Source organism: Ranitomeya imitator, chromosome 1 (genome assembly GCF_032444005.1).
Source record: "Ranitomeya imitator isolate aRanImi1 chromosome 1, aRanImi1.pri, whole genome shotgun sequence".
In the NCBI taxonomy this organism is placed as follows: domain Eukaryota; kingdom Metazoa; phylum Chordata; class Amphibia; order Anura; family Dendrobatidae; genus Ranitomeya; species Ranitomeya imitator.
The window spans coordinates 12,109,667-12,130,232 of NC_091282.1; the positions used below are offsets into that span (position 1 = coordinate 12,109,667).

At 50.0% G+C, this 20,566-nt stretch overlaps 1 pseudogene; it reads right to left on the reverse strand.

The window, feature by feature from the left end:
* LOC138657470 (zinc finger protein 585A-like) overlaps positions 1-16,334 on the reverse strand; it is a 115,483-nt pseudogene extending 99,149 nt beyond the window's left edge.
* Positions 16,335-20,566: the final 4,232 nt, after the last annotated feature.

Sequence of the window (20,566 nt, forward strand, 5' to 3'; positions counted from 1 at the left end):
ATAGGCAGCCCCCCACATATAATGACTGTTAGCAAGATGAAAAGACAAACGTAGGAATGAAATAGATTCAGCAAAGTGAGGCCCGATATTCTAGACAGAGCGAGGATAGCAAAGAGAACTATGCAGTCTACAAAAAACCCTAAAACGAAAACCACGCAAAGGGGCAAAAAGACCCACCGTGCCGAACTAACAGCACGGCGGTGCACGCCTCTGCTTCTCAGAGCTTCCAGCAAAAGACAATAGCAAGCTGGACAGAAAAAAACAGAAAACAAACTAGAAGCACTTATCTAGCAGAGCAGCAGGCCCAAGGAAAGATGCAGTAGCTCAGATCCAACACTGGAACATTGACAAGGAGCAAGGAAGACAGACTCAGGTGGAGCTAAATAGCAAGGCAGCCAACGAGCTCACCAAAACACCTGAGGGAGGAAGCCCAGAGACTGCAATACCACTTGTGACCACAGAAGTGAACTCAGCCACAGAATTCACAACAGTACCCCCCCCTTGAGGAGGGGTCACCGAACCCTCACCAGAACCCCCAGGCCGACCAGGATGAGCCACATGAAAGGCACGAACAAGATCTGGGGCATGGACATCAGAGGCAAAAACCCAGGAATTATCTTCCTGAGCATAACCCTTCCATTTGACCAGATACTGGAGTTTCCGTCTAGAGACACGAGAATCCAAAATCTTCTCCACAATATACTCCAATTCCCCCTCCACCAAAACAGGGGCAGGAGGCTCCACAGATGGAACCATAGGTGCCACGTATCTCCTCAACAACGACCTATGGAATACATTATGTATGGAAAAGGAGTCTGGGAGGGTCAGACGAAAAGACACCGGATTGAGAATCTCAGAAATCCTATACGGACCAATAAAACGAGGTTTAAATTTAGGAGAGGAAACCTTCATAGGAATATGACGAGAAGATAACCAAACCAAATCCCCAACACGAAGTCGGGGTCCCACACGGCGTCTGCGATTAGCGAAAAGCTGAGCCTTCTCCTGGGACAAGGTCAAATTGTCCACTACCTGAGTCCAGATCTGCTGCAACCTGTCCACCACAGAATCCACACCAGGACAGTCCGAAGACTCAACCTGTCCTGAAGAGAAACGAGGATGGAACCCAGAATTGCAGAAAAATGGAGAGACCAAGGTAGCTGAGCTGGCCCGATTATTAAGGGCGAACTCAGCCAACGGCAAAAATGACACCCAATCATCCTGGTCAGCGGAAACAAAACATCTCAGATATGTTTCCAAGGTCTGATTGGTTCGTTCGGTCTGGCCATTAGTCTGAGGATGGAAGGCCGAGGAGAAAGATAGGTCAATGTCCATCCTACCACAAAAGGCTCGCCAGAACCTCGAGACAAACTGGGAACCTCTGTCAGAAACAATATTCTCAGGAATGCCATGTAAACGAACCACATGCTGGAAGAACAAAGGCACCAAATGAGAGGAGGAAGGCAATTTAACCAAGGGCACCAGATGGACCATTTTAGAAAAGCGATCACAGACCACCCAAATGACCGACATTTTTTGAGAAACGGGAAGGTCAGAAATGAAATCCATCGAAATATGTGTCCAAGGCCTCTTCGGGACCGGCAAGGGCAAAAGCAACCCACTGGCACGTGAACAGCAGGGCTTAGCCCTAGCACAAATTCCACAGGACTGCACAAAAGCACGCACATCCCGTGACAGAGATGGCCACCAGAAGGATCTAGCAACCAACTCCCTAGTACCAAAGATTCCTGGATGACCGGCCAGCACCGAACAATGAAGTTCAAAGATAACTTTACTAGTCCACCTATCAGGGACGAACAGTTTCTCGGCCGGACAACGATCAGGTTTATTAGCCTGAAATTTCTGCAACACTCTCCGCAAATCAGGGGAGATGGCAGACACAATGACTCCTTCCTTGAGGATACTCGCCGGCTCAGATAACCCCGGAGAGTCGGGCACAAAACTCCTAGACAGAGCATCCGCCTTCACATTTTTAGAGCCCGGAAGGTATGAAATCACAAAATCAAAACGAGCAAAAAATAACGACCAACGGGCCTGTCTAGGATTCAAGCGCTTGGCAGACTCGAGATAAGTCAAGTTCTTATGATCAGTCAATACCACCACGCGATGCTTAGCACCCTCAAGCCAATGACGCCACTCCTCGAATGCCCACTTCATGGCCAGCAACTCTCGGTTGCCCACATCATAATTACGCTCAGCAGCAGAAAATTTCCTGGAAAAGAAAGCACATGGTTTGAACACTGAGCAACCAGAACCTCTCTGTGACAAAACCGCCCCTGCACCAATCTCAGAAGCATCAACCTCGACCTGGAACGGAAGAGAAACATCAGGTTGACACAACACAGGGGCACAGCAAAAACGATGCTTCAACTCCTGAAAAGCTTCCACGGCAGCAGAAGACCAATTAACCAAATCAGCACCCTTCTTGGTCAAATCGGTCAATGGTCTGGCAATGCTAGAAAAATTACAGATGAAGCGACGATAAAAATTAGCAAAGCCCAGGAATTTCTGCAGACTTTTTAGAGATGTCGGCTGAGTCCAATCCTGGATGGCCTGAACCTTAACCGGATCCATCTCGATAGTAGAAGGGGAAAAGATGAACCCCAAAAATGAAACTTTCTGCACACCGAAGAGACACTTTGATCCCTTCACGAACAAGGAATTAGCACGCAGTACCTGGAAAACCATTCTGACTTGCTTCACATGAGACTCCCAATCATCTGAGAAGATCAAAATGTCATCCAAGTAAACAATCAAGAATTTATCCAGATACTCACGGAAAATGTCATGCATAAAAGACTGAAAAACAGATGGAGCATTGGCAAGTCCGAACGGCATCACCAGATACTCAAAATGACCCTCGGGCGTATTAAATGCCGTTTTCCATTCATCTCCCTGCCTGATTCTCACCAGATTATACGCACCACGAAGATCAATCTTAGTAAACCAACTAGCCCCCTTAATCCGAGCAAACAAGTCAGAAATCAATGGCAAGGGATACTGAAACTTAACAGTGATCTTATTAAGAAGGCGGTAATCAATACACGGTCTTAGCGAACCATCCTTCTTGGCTACAAAAAAGAACCCTGCTCCCAATGGTGACGACGATGGGCGAATATGTCCCTTCTCCAGGGACTCCTTCACATAACTGCGCATAGCGGTGTGTTCAGGTACGGACAAATTAAATAAACGACCCTTAGGGAATTTACTACCAGGAATCAAATCGATAGCGCAATCACAATTCCTATGCGGATGTAGGGCATCAGACTTGGACTCTTCAAATACATCCTGAAAGTCCGACAAGAACTCTGGGATGTCAGAAGGAATGGATGACGAAATAGACAAAAATGGAACATCACCATGTACTCCCTGACAACCCCAGCTGGTTACCGACATAGAGTTCCAATCCAATACTGGATTATGGGTTTGTAGCCATGGCAACCCCAACACGACCACATCATGCAAATTATGCAGTACCAGAAAGCGAATAACTTCCTGATGTGCAGGAGCCATGCACATGGTCAGCTGGGCCCAGTACTGAGGCTTATTCTTGGCCAAAGGTGTAGCATCAATTCCTCTCAACGGAATAGGACACCGCAAAGGCTCCAAGAAAAATCCACAACGTTTAGCATAATCCAAATCCATCAGATTCAGGGCAGCGCCTGAATCCACAAACGCCATGACAGAATATGATGACAAAGAGCACATTAAGGTAATGGACAAAAGGAATTTGGACTGTACAGTACCAATAACGGCAGAGCTATCGAACCGCCTAGTGCGTTTAGGACAATTAGAAATAGCATGAGTAGAATCACCACAATAGAAACACAGTCTGTTCAGACGTCTGTGTTCTTGCCGTTCTACTTTAGTCATAGTCCTGTCGCACTGCATAGGCTCAGGTTTACTCTCAGGCAGTACCGCCAGATGGTGCACAGATTTACGCTCGCGCAAGCGACGACCGATCTGAATGGCCAAGGACATAGACTCATTCAAACCAGCAGGCATAGGAAATCCCACCATTACATCCTTAAGAGCTTCAGAGAGACCCTTTCTGAACAAAGCCGCTAGTGCAGATTCATTCCACAGAGTGAGTACTGACCATTTCCTAAATTTCTGACAATATACTTCTACATCATCCTGACCCTGGCATAAAGCCAGCAGATTTTTCTCAGCCTGATCCACTGAATTAGGCTCATCGTAAAGCAATCCGAGCGCCAGGAAAAATGCATCAACATTACTCAATGCAGAATCTCCTGGTGCAAGAGAAAACGCCCAGTCCTGTGGGTCGCCGCGCAAAAAAGAAATAATAATCAAAACCTGTTGAATAGGATTACCAGAAGAATGAGGTTTCAAGGCCAAAAATAGCTTACAATTATTTCTGAAGCTCAGGAACTTAGTTCTGTCACCAAAAAACAAATCAGGAATCGGAATTCTTGGTTCTAGCATCGATTTCTGATCAATAGTATCTTGAATCTTTTGTACATTTACAACGAGATTATCCATTGAGGAGCACAGAGCCTGAATATCCATGTCCACAGCTGTGTCCTGAAGCACTCTAATGTCTAGGGGAAAAAAAAGACTGAAGACAGAGCTAAGAAAAAAAAATGATGTCAGGATTTCTTTTTTCCCTCTATTGGGAATCATTGGTGAGGCTCCTTGTACTGTTATGGCTGGCAATCAGGCAACACAGCGTGCAGTAATCAGCGCACATACAGAGATCTGGCAATAACCAAAAACAATAGGACGAGCTCTGAGACGTGGAATCTCTGTAGACTGCAGTACCTGATCTATCCTCACACAACTATAAGCAGCAGTGGATTGCGCCTAACAACTACCTATGCAACGCGGCACTGCCTGAGGAGCTGACTAGCCTGAAGATAGAAATACAAGCCTGACTTACCTCAGAGAAATACCCCAAAGGAATAGGCAGCCCCCCACATATAATGACTGTTAGCAAGATGAAAAGACAAACGTAGGAATGAAATAGATTCAGCAAAGTGAGGCCCGATATTCTAGACAGAGCGAGGATAGCAAAGAGAACTATGCAGTCTACAAAAAACCCTAAAACGAAAACCACGCAAAGGGGCAAAAAGACCCATCGTGCCGAACTAACAGCACGGCGGTGCACCCCTCTGCTTCTCAGAGCTTCCAGCAAAAGACAATAGCAAGCTGGACAGAAAAAAACAGAAAACAAACTAGAAGCACTTATCTAGCAGAGCAGCAGGCCCAAGGAAAGATGCAGTAGCTCAGATCCAACACTGGAACATTGACAAGGAGCAAGGAAGACAGACTCAGGTGGAGCTAAATAGCAAGGCAGCCAACGAGCTCACCAAAACACCTGAGGGAGGAAGCCCAGAGACTGCAATACCACTTGTGACCACAGAAGTGAACTCAGCCACAGAATTCACAACAGAACGCATGGCAAGGCTCAGATGGGAAGGAAGGAGCGCCAGGACTTTTGAATGCAAAATTGGCAGAAATAGATAGCAGACGCCATGTCGCATTTGCAGAGCCCCTGCTGTGCCTAAACAGTGGAAACTCCCCACATCTGACCCCATTTTGGAAAATAGACGCCTCAAGGAAAATATCTAAAGGTTCGGCAAGCATTTTGAAACCACAAGTCCTTCAGATAATTTTAAAACATTGGACTGTGAAAATTTAAAAATGACGTTTTAGCCACAAATCTTTCATTTTCACAAAGAAATCATGTAGGGGTGCAGTGAGCATACTGACTCCATGTGTTTCACAAAATGTTATACCATTGAATGGTGAAAAAAATTACATTTTACCACTATAATGTTGATTTAGCTGCAGATTTTAAATTTTCAGAAGGGAAAATGGGTAAAAGTGACCACATAATTTGTTACACAATTTCTGCTGAATGTGGAAATACCACATATGATGCTGTGCAGTATTGCGTAGCCACACAGCGAGACTTGGGAGGAAAGTAGCGCTATTTGACTCTTAGTGAACTCATTTTTGTAAAATAGTTTGTGGACTCCATATACAAAACCCTTAAATGCAATAAGAGCAGAAGTCCCACCTCAAATCACCATAATTTTGGAAATTACACCTCCCTGGAAATTTACCTACTGGATCGGTGATGTATTTGACTCCATGGGTATTTTCCAGAAACAAGCAGCAGTGGAGGTTGATGAGTGAAAATGCAAATATGCCATTGTAGTGAACATACATTGTAGTTGCAGCGCCCCAGAGATCTGGTCGTTGCAGTATGACGCTCTGCCACTAAGGGGAGTGATGGTACGTCCGATGGCACTGAAGGAATTCTCCTGACCAGGTATCACCAGAACACATTACACTTCACACTCCGGCCACTAGGGGGAGCAAAAGGCTTTATTTATTGGGCCACTCCTCACACTGGTAAAACTAGGGGTCGGGGAGGAAGTTAGTCAGAAGCTGACTGGGTTGGATTCAGGCAACATCCCGTGGCAGGGGGTGTTGCAGGGAGAAGGCACAGGGGGGTCCCTGTCAGGCGTGGGAACCTGGCAGGTGCCTAGCAAACAGAACAGAACGTAACGGAACCGCGCCTGCACACCCCGCGGCGGTATCCAAGAGAGAGACACGAAGGGAAGGATATTGTGGAACAGTGTAAACGAGATCAAGCACAAAGGAGTACCAGTAGGAGTCGTGCCGTGAGACCGAGGCAACATCCTACTGAGGCGCGTAGCCGGTGGCCGGAACACCGCGGGAGTAACTGACTCTAGGCCTTACTCCGAACTCCGCAGGACAGTTAATTATAGGTTGGCTGTCTCACCTAAACACCTACGAAGACATAGGGGGCAACAGTGGGAGAGGGGCGTCTCTAGGGTCCCGGAAGAGCTCCGAGCCTTCCCGTCATACGGGTGCGTCCTAGCCATAACATACCTGGGGGACGTTGAACTAGTAACATCTGGAACTAAAGAAAGAGAGAGCTGTAGAGAACGAACGAACGAGAACAGCAGTTGTGAGGACTATTCCGAATGCTCAGCAGGGTAGGACTACAACACAAACAGGCGCTAGTGGTAGGCAACGATTTCCATCTGTGAAGGAAACTCTGGATGTGCCCATCGGACCGGCCGGTCTCAGATAGCCCTGTTAAGCATGCTCTGGATTGTGGATCCTGAAGTCTTCAGTAAAGAGGTAAAGTGACTGCAACCCTGTGTCCTCGTTATTGACTGCACCTCACACCATCACCATCCACCTTACTAGGAAGCCCTGGGGACACACTTCACCTGTGGGAAGGTATACCATCCAGCTGCCATTCCATCACCCCAGCGGACCCCACAGCAGCGTCGGTCACCCTGACCGAACACCACAGGTGGCGTCATGAACCCCTGACAGACTGTACCACCTTTATTGGACGCCCCTTAGCAGGGTCGCGGACCGGGTCTAGCCACCGTGACAGCCTCAGAACCGAACCAGAGAGGCCCGGTACCGAGAACTCGTGGCCCTGTGTCTGGGGGCGCTTCAACTTGGCGTCACGAACAGGATCGTACTTAAGCCTGAGAATCAGGTCATGTGTGCCTTGGAACTGTGATTGAATTGTGCATGAACTGTGATCTGTTGCAAAGACTGTGTACTGCTATTTGCCGCAAGATTCCCGCCAAAACCGCCGCCATTGCCACGCCACGAGGAGCGCAGGAGAAGAAGAAGGACGTGGAAGTGGGCATGAGCAAGCTGAAGAGCGCGAAGAGTAATGGCCGCCCAGTCTAAATATTTCTGTACTTTGAGGACGTGTCTGTCAGCAGCCGAGATCCGCCTCCTGATCCTCAGTGGAGGGCGGAGACAAAGAAAACAAAACCGCCCACGAAGGAGAGAGCGGGAAAAGGACAAGGAGGGAGAAGAAGTAAGCCATGTGGGAGACGCCATGGCCAGCCGACCGGGATTGGAGCGTGGGGTCGGAGCCGAGGACTCCCCCAGCTACCCAGAGAGATACCGCGGCCAGGCGTCACCTGTTGGCCCTGACTTCCTGCAGGCCGGAGTGGACGAGCTCAGCGATCAACTCCGGCGGACGCAGCTGAGCACTGAGGCCGGGTTGAAGGAGACCGTCATCGGGGGCCTCACCAGACGTCTGTCGGCAGCCTCGTGTGGTCCAGAGCGAGAAAGAAGTTCCAGCGCTCCGAAGCCAGAAAGCAAGGCCCTGCCGGAAAGCGAGATACTGCAAACAGAGATGACGACGCCACAGCGCAAGGCCCCGCAGTCAGCGTTCCAGATCCCAGCGGAGACGGAGCAGGCCGGCACCGGAGGGACCGCATCTGAAGCAGGTATGAAGAACGACCCTGCCCCAGTGACAGAAGACTTACTGACAAGCTCCGTAGCAGCGCCACCTGCTGCCATGACTAAGACTAACTCTGAACTGAAAAATCCTAACACTACTACCACAGTGGGCATTATTGCCACTACTGAACCTGCTACCAAAACTGACATTCGAATCCAGATTATACCTGAAGGACCGATTAGTGACATTGATACCGCATCAGATGAGAAAAGAGATATGCAAAGCCATAAGACCCCCATCTGGAGTGAGGGAGCCCTTTATGTGGCACCTGGTAGCCGCCAGTATCCAGCTGGGCTACTCCGACCGGTGCTACCCCCTGAGTTACAGCACTAAACCTTGAAAAACCTGAAAATCACTGCAATGGGGACTTCACGTGATATCATACACCAGTCATCATCATCATCGTCGTCACACTCCGGTCATCATCAAAATCATACGCTGTTCATCATCATCACACACCGATCATCATCATCGCACACCGGTCATCATCATCACATGGGCAGGTCATCATCATCATGTGCCGTTCATCATCATCATGTGCCGGTCATCATCATCATCATGCGCCGGTCATCATTATCACGCGCCCGTCATTATCACATACCTGTGGAAACCTCTACTGAAATCTCCTCTTTCCCGTCACTCACACAAGGCTGATCCCCCCTCGTCATCACTTCTTCTTCTGTCTCTTCCTTCACTTTATTCTTAGTCAGATCTTCCTCCTGATATATCAGATGTAACAATCAGCACAATACAAGAAACCACCAAAATCTGTGACACCTATGACCTCGATCAGAAATGTCCCCCCATATACAGATCCGGTACAGGGCTCAGCGCCGTCTACCTGATGATCCTCCGGGATGTTGTGATTCTCCTCCGGACAGTCCTGGGGATACAGAGGACGAGGACATCTCTCTGGTGGATTTCTCCTCCTGGATCCATCTGTGGAGACACACAGTGATGGAATAGATTGTGTCATGATGATGGGAGTAGTAGTAGGTGACCACAGAACAGACATGACAGCCTCCCCTCCTCACCCTGCTGATCGGCCCATATTGCGATCGCCTCTTGAGCTCCATGTATAACCTCAACCTTAATATCAATCAGATCTTCACCCTAAAAAGAAAAATGTAAGATGAGCTCAGGTCCCATCACTTCATGGTCAGATGTTGTGGAGGCTTCAGTGTCATCTACCTGATGATCCCCCGGGATGTTGTGATTCTCCTCCGGACAGTCCTGGGGATACAGAGGACGGGGACATCTCTCTGGTGGATTTATCCTCCTGGATCCATCTGTGGAGACACAGACTGAATACATCACCTGCCGTGTATCTGTCTATATATGAGACACGTCTCTCAGAACCGGTAATTCTAGGTTTATGTATCAGGGACTAAATTACATTGTTGTGGTCCTCACCACAGGTACCGAGGTCCCAGCACATTGTGGACCCCAAGTATGAAGTGATAATCAGCGAGGACAAAGCCTAATGCTCTCTGCTCTGCACCCGGAGGATGAGGACCCTGAGGAGGGGGACAGAGAAGACCCTCGTCAGTCAGATGGAGGAGCCGTACTAATAAACACAACTTCTCCAAGTTTCCCTCCACCAGGGATGGAACCACAGAGGAGCTGGAGAAAGCTCCACATTTCTATCCAGCGGTTTCTTATCTCCTAATGCGCCGTTATGGAGATTGGGGGAAGGACGGTTACCATTTACCAGTGATTGTTTTTTGGGAGCTCATGAGGTCACCATGAGGACACGGCCTCCCTCCAGGACAGGATCGTCTGGGATCACTAAGAGGAGAGAACCTTCTGTCTTCCTAGTAGGAGACGAGTTACCGTGTTTATATTCTTCTTTAAACAGAAAAAATCTCAACATCCACCTCGATATAAACACAAAAATAGGCAGCAAGTGCGCAGAAAGTTCTTTGTCTCTAAAGGAGGAAAGTGCACATGTACGGTTCACAGATGAAGTCACAGCGCTCAGGAGGACGGTGTTGTGGGGAGCCCCCGGTACGCAGCGGTTAGCGCCCATCAATGTGCAGAAAGGACAACTAGAGAGCAGGCACCGGGGTCATGGGCGCCTATTGAGGAACACGGGGAGCCGAGGAGAGATTGTCTGGTCAGATTCCACTGAAAAGCCCCATAATACATATTCTACTGAATGAACAACCCTTTACGGGAGACTTACACTTATTATTAGAGCGCCCCCGTGGGCAGTGGGGTACTCGGTACCGGGTCCTTCGGTTCTCAGGGGGATGTCACAGTGGCTGACCCAGTCCGTGGCCCTCGGGAGGTCCGCTGTAAAAGGGGGAAAGGTCTTTAAAGGGATAATGTTCGTGACGCCACCTGTGGTATTCGGTCAGGGTGACCGACGCTGCTTAGGGGTCCGCTGGGGTGATGTTATGGCAGCTAGAAGGTATACCTTCCCACAGGTGAAGTATGTCCCCAGGGCTTCCCAATGTGTAGACAGTGGATGGTGTAAGGCGCAGTGAAGAACGAGGACACCAGCTTGCAGTCTCTTTACCTTTATACTGAAGGTTCAGCATCCACAGTCCAGAGCACCAGATCACAGGGCAGGTAGAGTCCGGCCGGTCTGAAGGCAAATCCAGAGTCCCCTTATCCAGGTGGAAATCAGTAGCCTTCCTCTAGCGCCTGGGTGTTGTAGTCCCTCCCTGCTGAGGCTCTCGTAAGGTCCTCACAACTGTTGTAGATGTTCTAGATGTTATGTCTCTCTCTGTCCCCAGATGGATAGCATAAACCCGTATGACTGGTGGCTTGAGGCTTTTTACAGGGACTCTAGCATGCCCCGGCCTCCGAGGGGTGCCGCCGTGTCTCCTGGGTGAAGGGGCGCATCAGTAACTTGCAATTAGCTGTCCTGCCGATCTCTGGAGCAAGGCATAAAGGACTGTTGCTCCCTCGGTGTTCTGGCTACCGGATCCTGCGCCTCAGGAGGCAGCCTGTGCAGGGCAGAACTCCTTCTGGTTTCCTCTCCTTTTGCTATTACTTCTTGTCACTCTCTACTATACAGTTTGCTGTTCGTGTCTCTTTCTTGGGAACTGCCGCAAGTGGGGCAGGTGCAGCTCCGTGGCATTCTGTCTAGGCCTCTGACAGGATCCCACCCCTGTCAGGGACCAACTACCTGAGCGGAGCTCAGGCCGCAACTAACTGGGAGAAGCCCAGCCAGCTTCTGACTAACTTCCTATCCAGACCACCAGTTTTACCTAATTGTGAAGAGTGCCCTAATAAATAGGAGCATAGCTCCCCCTGGTGGACTGGAGTATGAAATGTGTTGTATGTTTGTGGTACCTGGTAAAGTGATCTCCTTTATTGCCTCCAAATGTAAAATCACTCCCCCCTAGAGGAGAATGACATTACTGCAATGAACAGGACCCTGGGGCGCTGCATTATTACCACCATTGTGGGGCCCAATGTCCCTGCAGGGCCAACACTTGTGTCACCATCCCACTTATATCGTTCTGCTTAGACCCCATGAAGAGGAAGAGCGGACCCCCTGACATTTTGCGGTCATTGAGCCCTTGAGACTAGGACTCCCCATCCCGGGCTTTCTGACATCAGGTAATAAGGCTCTTTATCCTCTTCCTGATATCTTATGTTCATGCATGGAGGATGCCAAGGGAACCTGCAGGCGAGGGGTTAATTTGCAGGTTAATAACATATTGAACCTGCCCTGGCGTCAGCACTGAAAGGAAATTAACTTTAGTCACACTAGGCAGCATTCGACTTCCAGTCCTATAGTTTCGGCGGGAGCAGCTACAGTCACCACTCAGTGTATAGAGACCAGCGGCTGTTACCATGGCCCCGGCACTGACTGACAGCCAGCTCAGAATTAGTGTCAGTCAGTGTCAGGGGCGCGGATTCAGCTGCTGCTCACTACACACTGAGGGACACTGATGCCGCGTCTACGCCACCTCTATGGCTGGAAGCCAAAAACTGCTGGAGAAACAAAGATAATTTCCTCCTGGCAACGGGGGTCTCAGTACAGGCACTGGGCAAGTTCTAAACACTACTACCTGCAGGTTATCACCATATCTAAAGGTTAATAGTCCAACAAGGCATCTCGCAGCTCACCTCGTGGTGTAAGAGGCCGGAGCTCCTCCATCATCACATCCTGGTACCGATCCTGGTGTCCTTCTAGATACTCCCACTCCTCCATGGAGAGATAGACAGCGACGTCCTGACACCTTATAGGAACCTGACAACAGCGACACCGTCATCACCCAGAATCCTCCAGTGCTGTATAATGTCCCAGCAGTCACCTCTCCGCTCATCACCCAGAATCCTCCAGTGCTGTATAATGTCCCAGCAGTCACCTCTCCGCTCATCACCCAGAATACTCCAGTCCTGTATAATGTCCCAGCAGTCACCTCTCCACTCATCACCCAGAATCCTCCAGTGCTGTAGAATGTCCCAGCAGTCACCTCTCCGCTCATCACCCAGAATCCTCCAGTGCTGTATAATGTCCCAGCAGTCACCTCTCCGCTCATCACCCAGAATCCTCCAGTGCTGTATAATGTCCCAGCAGTCACCTCTCCGCTCATCACCCAGAATCCTCCAGTGCTGTATAATGTCCCAGCAGTCACCTCTCCGCTCATCACCCAGAATCCTCCAGTCCTGTATAATGTACCAGCAGTCACCTCTCCGATCATCACCCAGAATCCTCCAGTGCTGTATAATGTCCCAGCAGTCACCTCTCCGCTCATCATCCAAAATCCTCCAGTGCTGTATAATCTCCCAGCAGTCACCTCTCCGATCATCACCCAGAATCCTCCAGTCCTGTATAATGTCCCAGCAGTCACCTCTCCACTCATCACCCAGAATCCTCCAGTCCTGTATAATGTTCCAGCAGTCACCTCTCCGCTCATCACCCAGAATCCTCCAGTCCTGTATAATGTCCCAGCAGTCACCTCTCCGCTCATCACCCAGAATCCTCCAGTGCTGTATAATGTCCCAGCAGTCACCTCTCCGCTCATCACCCAGAATCCTCCAGTCCTGTATAATGTCCCAGCAGTCACCTCTCCGCTCATCCCCCAGAATCCTCCAGTGCTGTATAATCTCCCAGCAGTCACCTCTCCGCTCAGCAGCTCAATCATCTTGTTGCTGAGCTCCAGGATCTTCTTGTTCCTCTCATGTAGCAGGGAGTGCGGGGGAGGCTCTGTGATGGGGCCCGGGCTCCGCCCTCCTGACTCCTGGAGATGGATGATGGGAGTCACACCGTCCCCCGGTTTCTTCCGCACTATTGTGTAATCCTGTGTATGGAGAGAGACACTTAGGGAGAAGATTCCTTCCCGACTCCAGATCTGACAATCAGTAGAAATCCCGGGATCAATAACCGTCTCCAGTAATCTGGGGCCATAACCGGGAATATTATTCCCCTCCGGACAGACATCCCGGCCCCTCTACAGCTCTTATAGGGAATCCCCATGACAACTCCTCCGGGCAGAGAGCTCCACACAATCACTGCTCTTACAGTAAAGAATCCTTCTCTCTATTCTGGATGTCGGACTTGTCACAGAACACAATAAAGCTGATAGAAATGTAGAGGAGTTACCTCTCCGCTCAGCAGGGAGATGATCTCCAGGGCGAAGTGGAATAATCTTCTGGTGGTCTCATCCCTGTCCTCGTCCATCCTCGGGGTCATTCAGGAGGAGGAGGGATGAGCACTGGATCAGCTGGAGGGATCTCGTCCTGCCGGCGTCTTCATGATGAAGAAGAAGGTAAAAAACATAGGGGACAATATAATGTGAGATCCAGAATGCATATACTGTATCTCTATGGCTTCATAAAGGCATTGTGAAGCCAAAACGTGCTGATTCTTCTGGACTAATAAAGTTGCCAAAAAGAAGGAAATCTGCTGTATCCTGTAACTAAGGCTCCGATCACATCTACAAGACGTCACCGACCACGACCGATGGATCCTGTAACTAAGGCTCCGATCACATCTACAAGGCGTCACCGACCACGACCGATGGATCCTGTAACTAAGGCTCCGATCACATCTACAAGACATCACCGACCACGACCGATGGATCCTGTAACTAAGGCTCCGATCACATCTACAAGACATTACCGACCACGACCGATGGATCCTGTAACTGAGGCTCCGATCACATCTACAAGACATCACCGACCACGACCGATGGATCCTGTAACTAAGGCCCCGATCACATCTACAAGATGTCACCGACCACGACCGATGGATCCTGTAACTAAGGCTCCGATCACATCTACAAGACATCACCGACCACGACCGATGGATCCTGTAACTAAGGCTCCGATCACATCTACAAGACGTCACCGACCACGACCGATGGATCCTGTAACTGAGGCTCCGATCACATCTACAAGACATCACCGACCACGACCGATGGATCCTGTAACTAAGGCTCCGATCACATCTACAAGACATCACCGACCACGACCGATGGATCCTGTAACTAAGGCCCCGATCACATCTACAAGACGTCACCGACCACGACCGATGGATCCTGTAACTAAGGCTCCGATCACATCTACAAGACATCACCGACCACGACCGATGGATCCTGTAACTAAGGCTCCGATCACATCTACAAGACATCACCGACCACGACCGATGAATCCTGTAACTAAGGCTCCGATCACATCTACAAGACATCACCGACCACGACCGATGGATCCTGTAACTGAGGCTCCGATCACATCTACAAGACGTCACCTACCACGACCGATGAATCCTGTAACTGAGGCTCCGATCACATCTACAAGACATCACCGACCACGACCGATGGATCCTGTAACTAAGGCCCCGATCACATCTACCAGACGTCACCAACCACGACCGATGGATCCTGTAACTAAGGCTCCGATCACATCTACAAGACATCACCGACCACGACCGATGGATCCTGTAACTAAGGCTCCGATCACATCTACAAGACATCACCGACCACGACCGATGGATCCTGTAACTGAGGCTCCGATCACATCTACAAGACATCACCGACCACGACCGATGGATCCTGTAACTAAGGCCCCGATCACATCTACAAGACGTCACCGACCACGACCGATGGATCCTGTAACTAAGGCTCCGATCACATCTACAAGACATCACCGACCACGACCGATGGATCCTGTAACTAAGGCCCCGATCACATCTACAAGACGTCACCAACCACGACCGATGGATCCTGTAACTAAGGCTCCAATCACATCTACAAGACGTCACCGACCACGACCGATGGATCCTGTAACTAAAGGCTCCAATCACATCTACAAGACGTCACCGACCACGACCGATGGATCCTGTAACTAAGGCTCCGATCACATCTACAAGATGTCACCGACCACGACCGATGGATCCTGTAACTAAGGCTCTGATCACATCTACAAGACGTCACTGACCAAGACCGATGGATCCTGTATCTAAGGCTCCGATCAGATCTACAAGACGTCACCGACCACGACCGATGGATCCTGTAACTAAGGCTCCGATCACATCTACAAGATGTCACCGACCACAACCGATGGATCCTGTAACTAAGGCCCCGATCACATCTACAAGACGTCACCGACCACGACCGATGGATCCTGTAACTAAGGCTCCGATCACATCTACAAGACGTCACCGACCAATGGATCCTGTAACTAAGGCTCCGATCAGATCTACAAGACGTCACCGACCACGACCGATGGATCCTGTAACTAAGGCTCCGATCACATCTACAAGATGTCACCGACCACAACCGATGGATCCTGTAACTAAGGCCCCGATCACATCTACAAGACGTCAGTGACTGATGGATCCTGTACCGGAGTCTCTGTCGCTCCTCTCCTCGGTGCTGCCGTCACTCAGGTGCTGGTACTCGCTCAGTACTGAGCCGCCTCCCGCTCTCTGTACATTCGGCCTCTGCTGGGCGCGGTTCTCTGTATATTCGTTGATATTTAGGAGATGAGATTTTCTCTTTTCCAGGATGAATCTGTTGCGGTGGATGATCTGAAGGACCTGTGGTGATGTCACGGTCATGTGATCAGGGGCAGAGCTCAGTGGTGTGATGGGATGAAGAACCTGTGGTGACCTCACGCTCACGGTCATGTGATTAGTAGGTCGCCTTGCCGTGTGCAGCTCTTTTGTTCTCGCTGTTATCAGCCAGTACATAGAGATGTATACAGGGCCGGCTCCAGGTTTTCGGGGCCCCGGGGTAAAGAGTCTTAGTGGCCCCTATAACACAGACCACGATTCATGATGCACAGATAAGTAATCTCGGCACAGGACAATGTAGAGATTTCACTTCTTCCTTTACATCAGTGACATCTATGGTCGGTTCCACATCACAGTGACGCACATATACGTCGAGTGGGATTTGTGCTACAGCCGGGGTTTAGGTGTAAATGTTCCACTTGTGGTTTATCTTGTAGCCCGTGAGCCCTCGCAGGCAGGGTCCCTTCTCCCTCACCAGTCATAGCTTGTATTGTTCATGATCGTTGTCTTTGTCTTTATTATGTGCAGCCCTCCTTATGTGCCATGGAATAACTAATAATGAATGATAATAATCTGTGTATATTACTGTGAACATATGAGGTTGTGGGTTGTTATAATCACCTAGGCAGGTTAACGATGCATCTGTTTTTATTCCATGCATCCATGGTTGTACAACATATCCAGGTAGATGGCCAACATACAATGTCCTCAGTCCACAAGTTCCCAATCTGAGATCGGTAGTTCCATTGGAATCATACCAAGTGATACCCACTGTCTCCCAACTTTTGGCTGGCCCACAGCTTTTGGTATCTCCAGCCGGTATAGTGTGCAGTCACAACCTATGTTCCTCCAGATGATGGATATGACTGTAGCTCATGGATACCGCTCCAGCCAACAACCGATCTCCAAGTCCATAGACCATCCATCCATCCCAGCTTTGATCCTCCCCATCGAAGTCACTCCAACAACTGCCTGATTCAACTGCTGTGTCTTTTTCTCCCTCCCCCTTAAACATTTTTCTTTAGCTCACAGAGCAAAGCATATTCCATCACCTGGGTCAGTAGATGAGACCACCCGTGGTGACGGCTCCCCTGGGTCTACAAACCCCATCCACACAATGGGCTTATGGCTAGAAGAACAATGGATTGATAGGATCATTGCTTTAAATTTACCTTTAGCACTCTCCTGTCTGGCCTTAAGGTACCGTCACACTGAACGATATCGCTAGAGATCCGTGACGTTGCAGCGTCCTGGCTAGCGATATCGTTCAGTTTGACACGCAGCAGCGATCAGGATCCTGCTATGCCATCGTTAGTCGCTGCAGAAAGTCCAGCACTTTATTTCGTCGCTGGACTCCCTGCAGACATCGCTGAATCGGCATGTGTGATGCCGATTCAATGTCTTCACTGGTAACCAGGGTAAACATCGGGTTACTAAGCGCAGGGCCGCACTTAGTAACCCAATGTTTACCCTGGTTACCATCGTAAAAGTAAAAAAAACAAACACTACATACTTACCTTCTGCTGTCTGTCCCCCGCTGTGCTTCTCTGCACTGCCTGTGAGCGCCGGCCAGCCGGCAAGCAGAGCACAGCGGTGACGTCACCGCTCTGCTTTCCGGCTGCTGTGCTCACAGTCAGTGCAGGAAAGCACAGCGCCGAGGACAGACAGCGGAAGGTAAGTATGTAGTGTTTGTTTTTTTTACTTTTACGATGGTAACCAGGGTAAACATCGAGTTACAAAGCGCGGCCCTGCGCTTAGTAACCCGATGTTTACCCTGGTTACCGGCATCGTTGGTCGCTGGAGAGCTGTCTATGTGACAGCTCTCCAGTGACCAAACAGCGACGCTGCAGCGATCGACATCGTTGTCGGTATTGCTGCAGCGTCGCTTAGTGTGACGGTACCTTTAAGGTACCGTCACACTCAGCAACTTTGCAATGAGAACGACAACGATCCGTGACGTTGCAGCGTCCTGGATAGCGATCTCGTTGTGTTTGACATGCAGCAGCGATCTGGATCCCGCTGTGATATCGCTGGTCGGAGCTAGAAGTCCAGAACTTTATTTCGTCATCAGGTCGGCGTGTATCGTCATGTTTGACAGCAAAAGCAACGATGCTAGCAATGTTTTACATGGCTAACAACCAGCGAGAACGAGAAGTGAGTCGCCGTTACGTCACTGGATTGCTCCTGCATCGTTCTGGAGCTGCTGTGTTTGACGTCTCTACAACGACCTAAACAGCGACGCTGCAGCGATCGGCTCGTTGTCTATATCCCTGCAGCGTCTCTGAATGTGACGGTACCTTAAGGCTTACATAAGATCCATCCAGCCTGCTTGCCTTCCTCTGCTTACTGTCATTGAATGTAAACATTGATTCCTGAGAATGAACTGACGAGCAAGAAAATCACTAATAAAACACACCAAGAAAATATCTAATAAAACACAACAATATCGACGCAACCGGTGCTCCGTGCTGGAAAAAGCCTCTATCTCTTAGAACTGTGGACTCTACATCCATTCGTCCTATAGTCTTTAGTAAGTGTCCATATTCTCACAATTACACCCGTGGTTTCTGGGGCACATGTCCTTGGCCCTCTCCCACTCCTTACCTGGTAGCTGCCCGTGCTCCTCGGGCTGTGCTCCCGCCTGTACTCGGTGTCCTGGGCTGATGCCAGGGAGGATGTGCTGGAGCATGGCCTTAGAACTATGTTGGCTCCTCTATCCTTCTTGGGGAAGCAGCTGGACTCCACGTCTAGCTCTGTTTCGTCTGCAGTTTTGTTTCCGGGAGAGGCAGAGCAGTAACTGGAGGTGTCGCTCCACAGGTCTAGGGAGCACTTCCCGCCTTCCGTATGACTAAAGCAGGGGTCCCCAACTCCAGGCCTCGAGGGCCGCCAACAGTGCAGGTTTTCAGGATTTCTTTAGTATTGCATCGGTGGTAATGTGATCATCTGCACAGGTGATGATTCCAACCCCTGTGCAATACTAAGGAAATCCTGAAAACCTGCACTGTTGGCGGCCCTCGAGGCCTGGAGTTGGGGACCTATGGACTAAAGGTACCGTCACATTAAGCAACGCTGCAGTGATATAGACAGCGATGCCGATCGCTGCAGCGTCGCTGTTTAGTCTTGTGTGGTCGCTGGAGAGCTGTCACACAGACAGCTCTCCAGCGACCAACGATGCCGAAGTCCCCAGGTAACATCGGGTTACTAAGCGCAGGGCCGCGCTTAGTAACCCGATGTTTACCCTGGTTACCATTGTAAATGTAAAAAAAAAAAAAACACTACATACTTCCATTCCGGTGTCTGTCGCGTCCCCCGGCGTCAGCTTCCCTGCACTGTGTAAGCGCCGACCGTAAGGCAGAGCGGTGACGTCATCGCTGTGCTGTGCTTTACAGCAAGTCGGTGCTGACAGTGCAGGGAAGTTGATGCCGGGGGACGCGACAGACACCAGAATGTAAGTATGTAGTGTTTTGTTTTTTTTTACTTTTACAATGGTAACCAGGGTAAACATCGGGTTACTAAGCGCGGCCCTGCGCTTAGTAACCCGATGTTTACCCTGGTTACAAGTGAAGACATCGGTGGATCGGCGTCACACACGCTGATTCAGCGATGTCAGCGGGTGATTCAGTGACAAAATAAAGTTCTGGACTTCTAGCTCCGACCAACGATGTCACAGCAGGATCCTGATCGCTGCTGCGTGTCAAACACAACGATATCGCTATCCAGGACGCTGCAACGTCACGGATCGCTATCGTTATCGTTCTAAAGTTGCTCAGTGTGAAGGTACCTTAACCCAGACTCTCTGAAGCCATCACCACCAGCCTGAAGGTGGAGATATAGTGGAGCTTTCTTGGAGTGAGCAACTCCCCAGGCCTCCTCTCATCAGCAGGGCGCTCTTCCTACTGGTTTGCAGACTGTTTCTCTGCTGCTTTCCGGTTCCTCTGCTTCTCCTGCACTCCTGGCCGAATCTTGCTGCTGGGACAAGGCTGGGTAAGAGGGGACTGGTAGTGCCCCAGCTGCCAGCCAGAAGATACGGAGTCCTTAGAGTCCGTGGCGAACTGCCAGAAGATGCTGGGCAGCGCCCCCTTTTAGCCCATGCTGCCATCATCCTTCTTGGCACACAGACTGAATGTTGGGAAGCCATAGGTAGCGGAATGAGCGGGAAGCTGTGGGCCAGAGCTCCATGTGCTAGTGGGCCAAGCTGCTGCTGGATGCCGGTGAGGGAAAGGCTCTCTTGTGAGTGCAGCCACTGAACATGGCCTCGACATCCTTCCAGGAATGTGACAGGTCGTTGG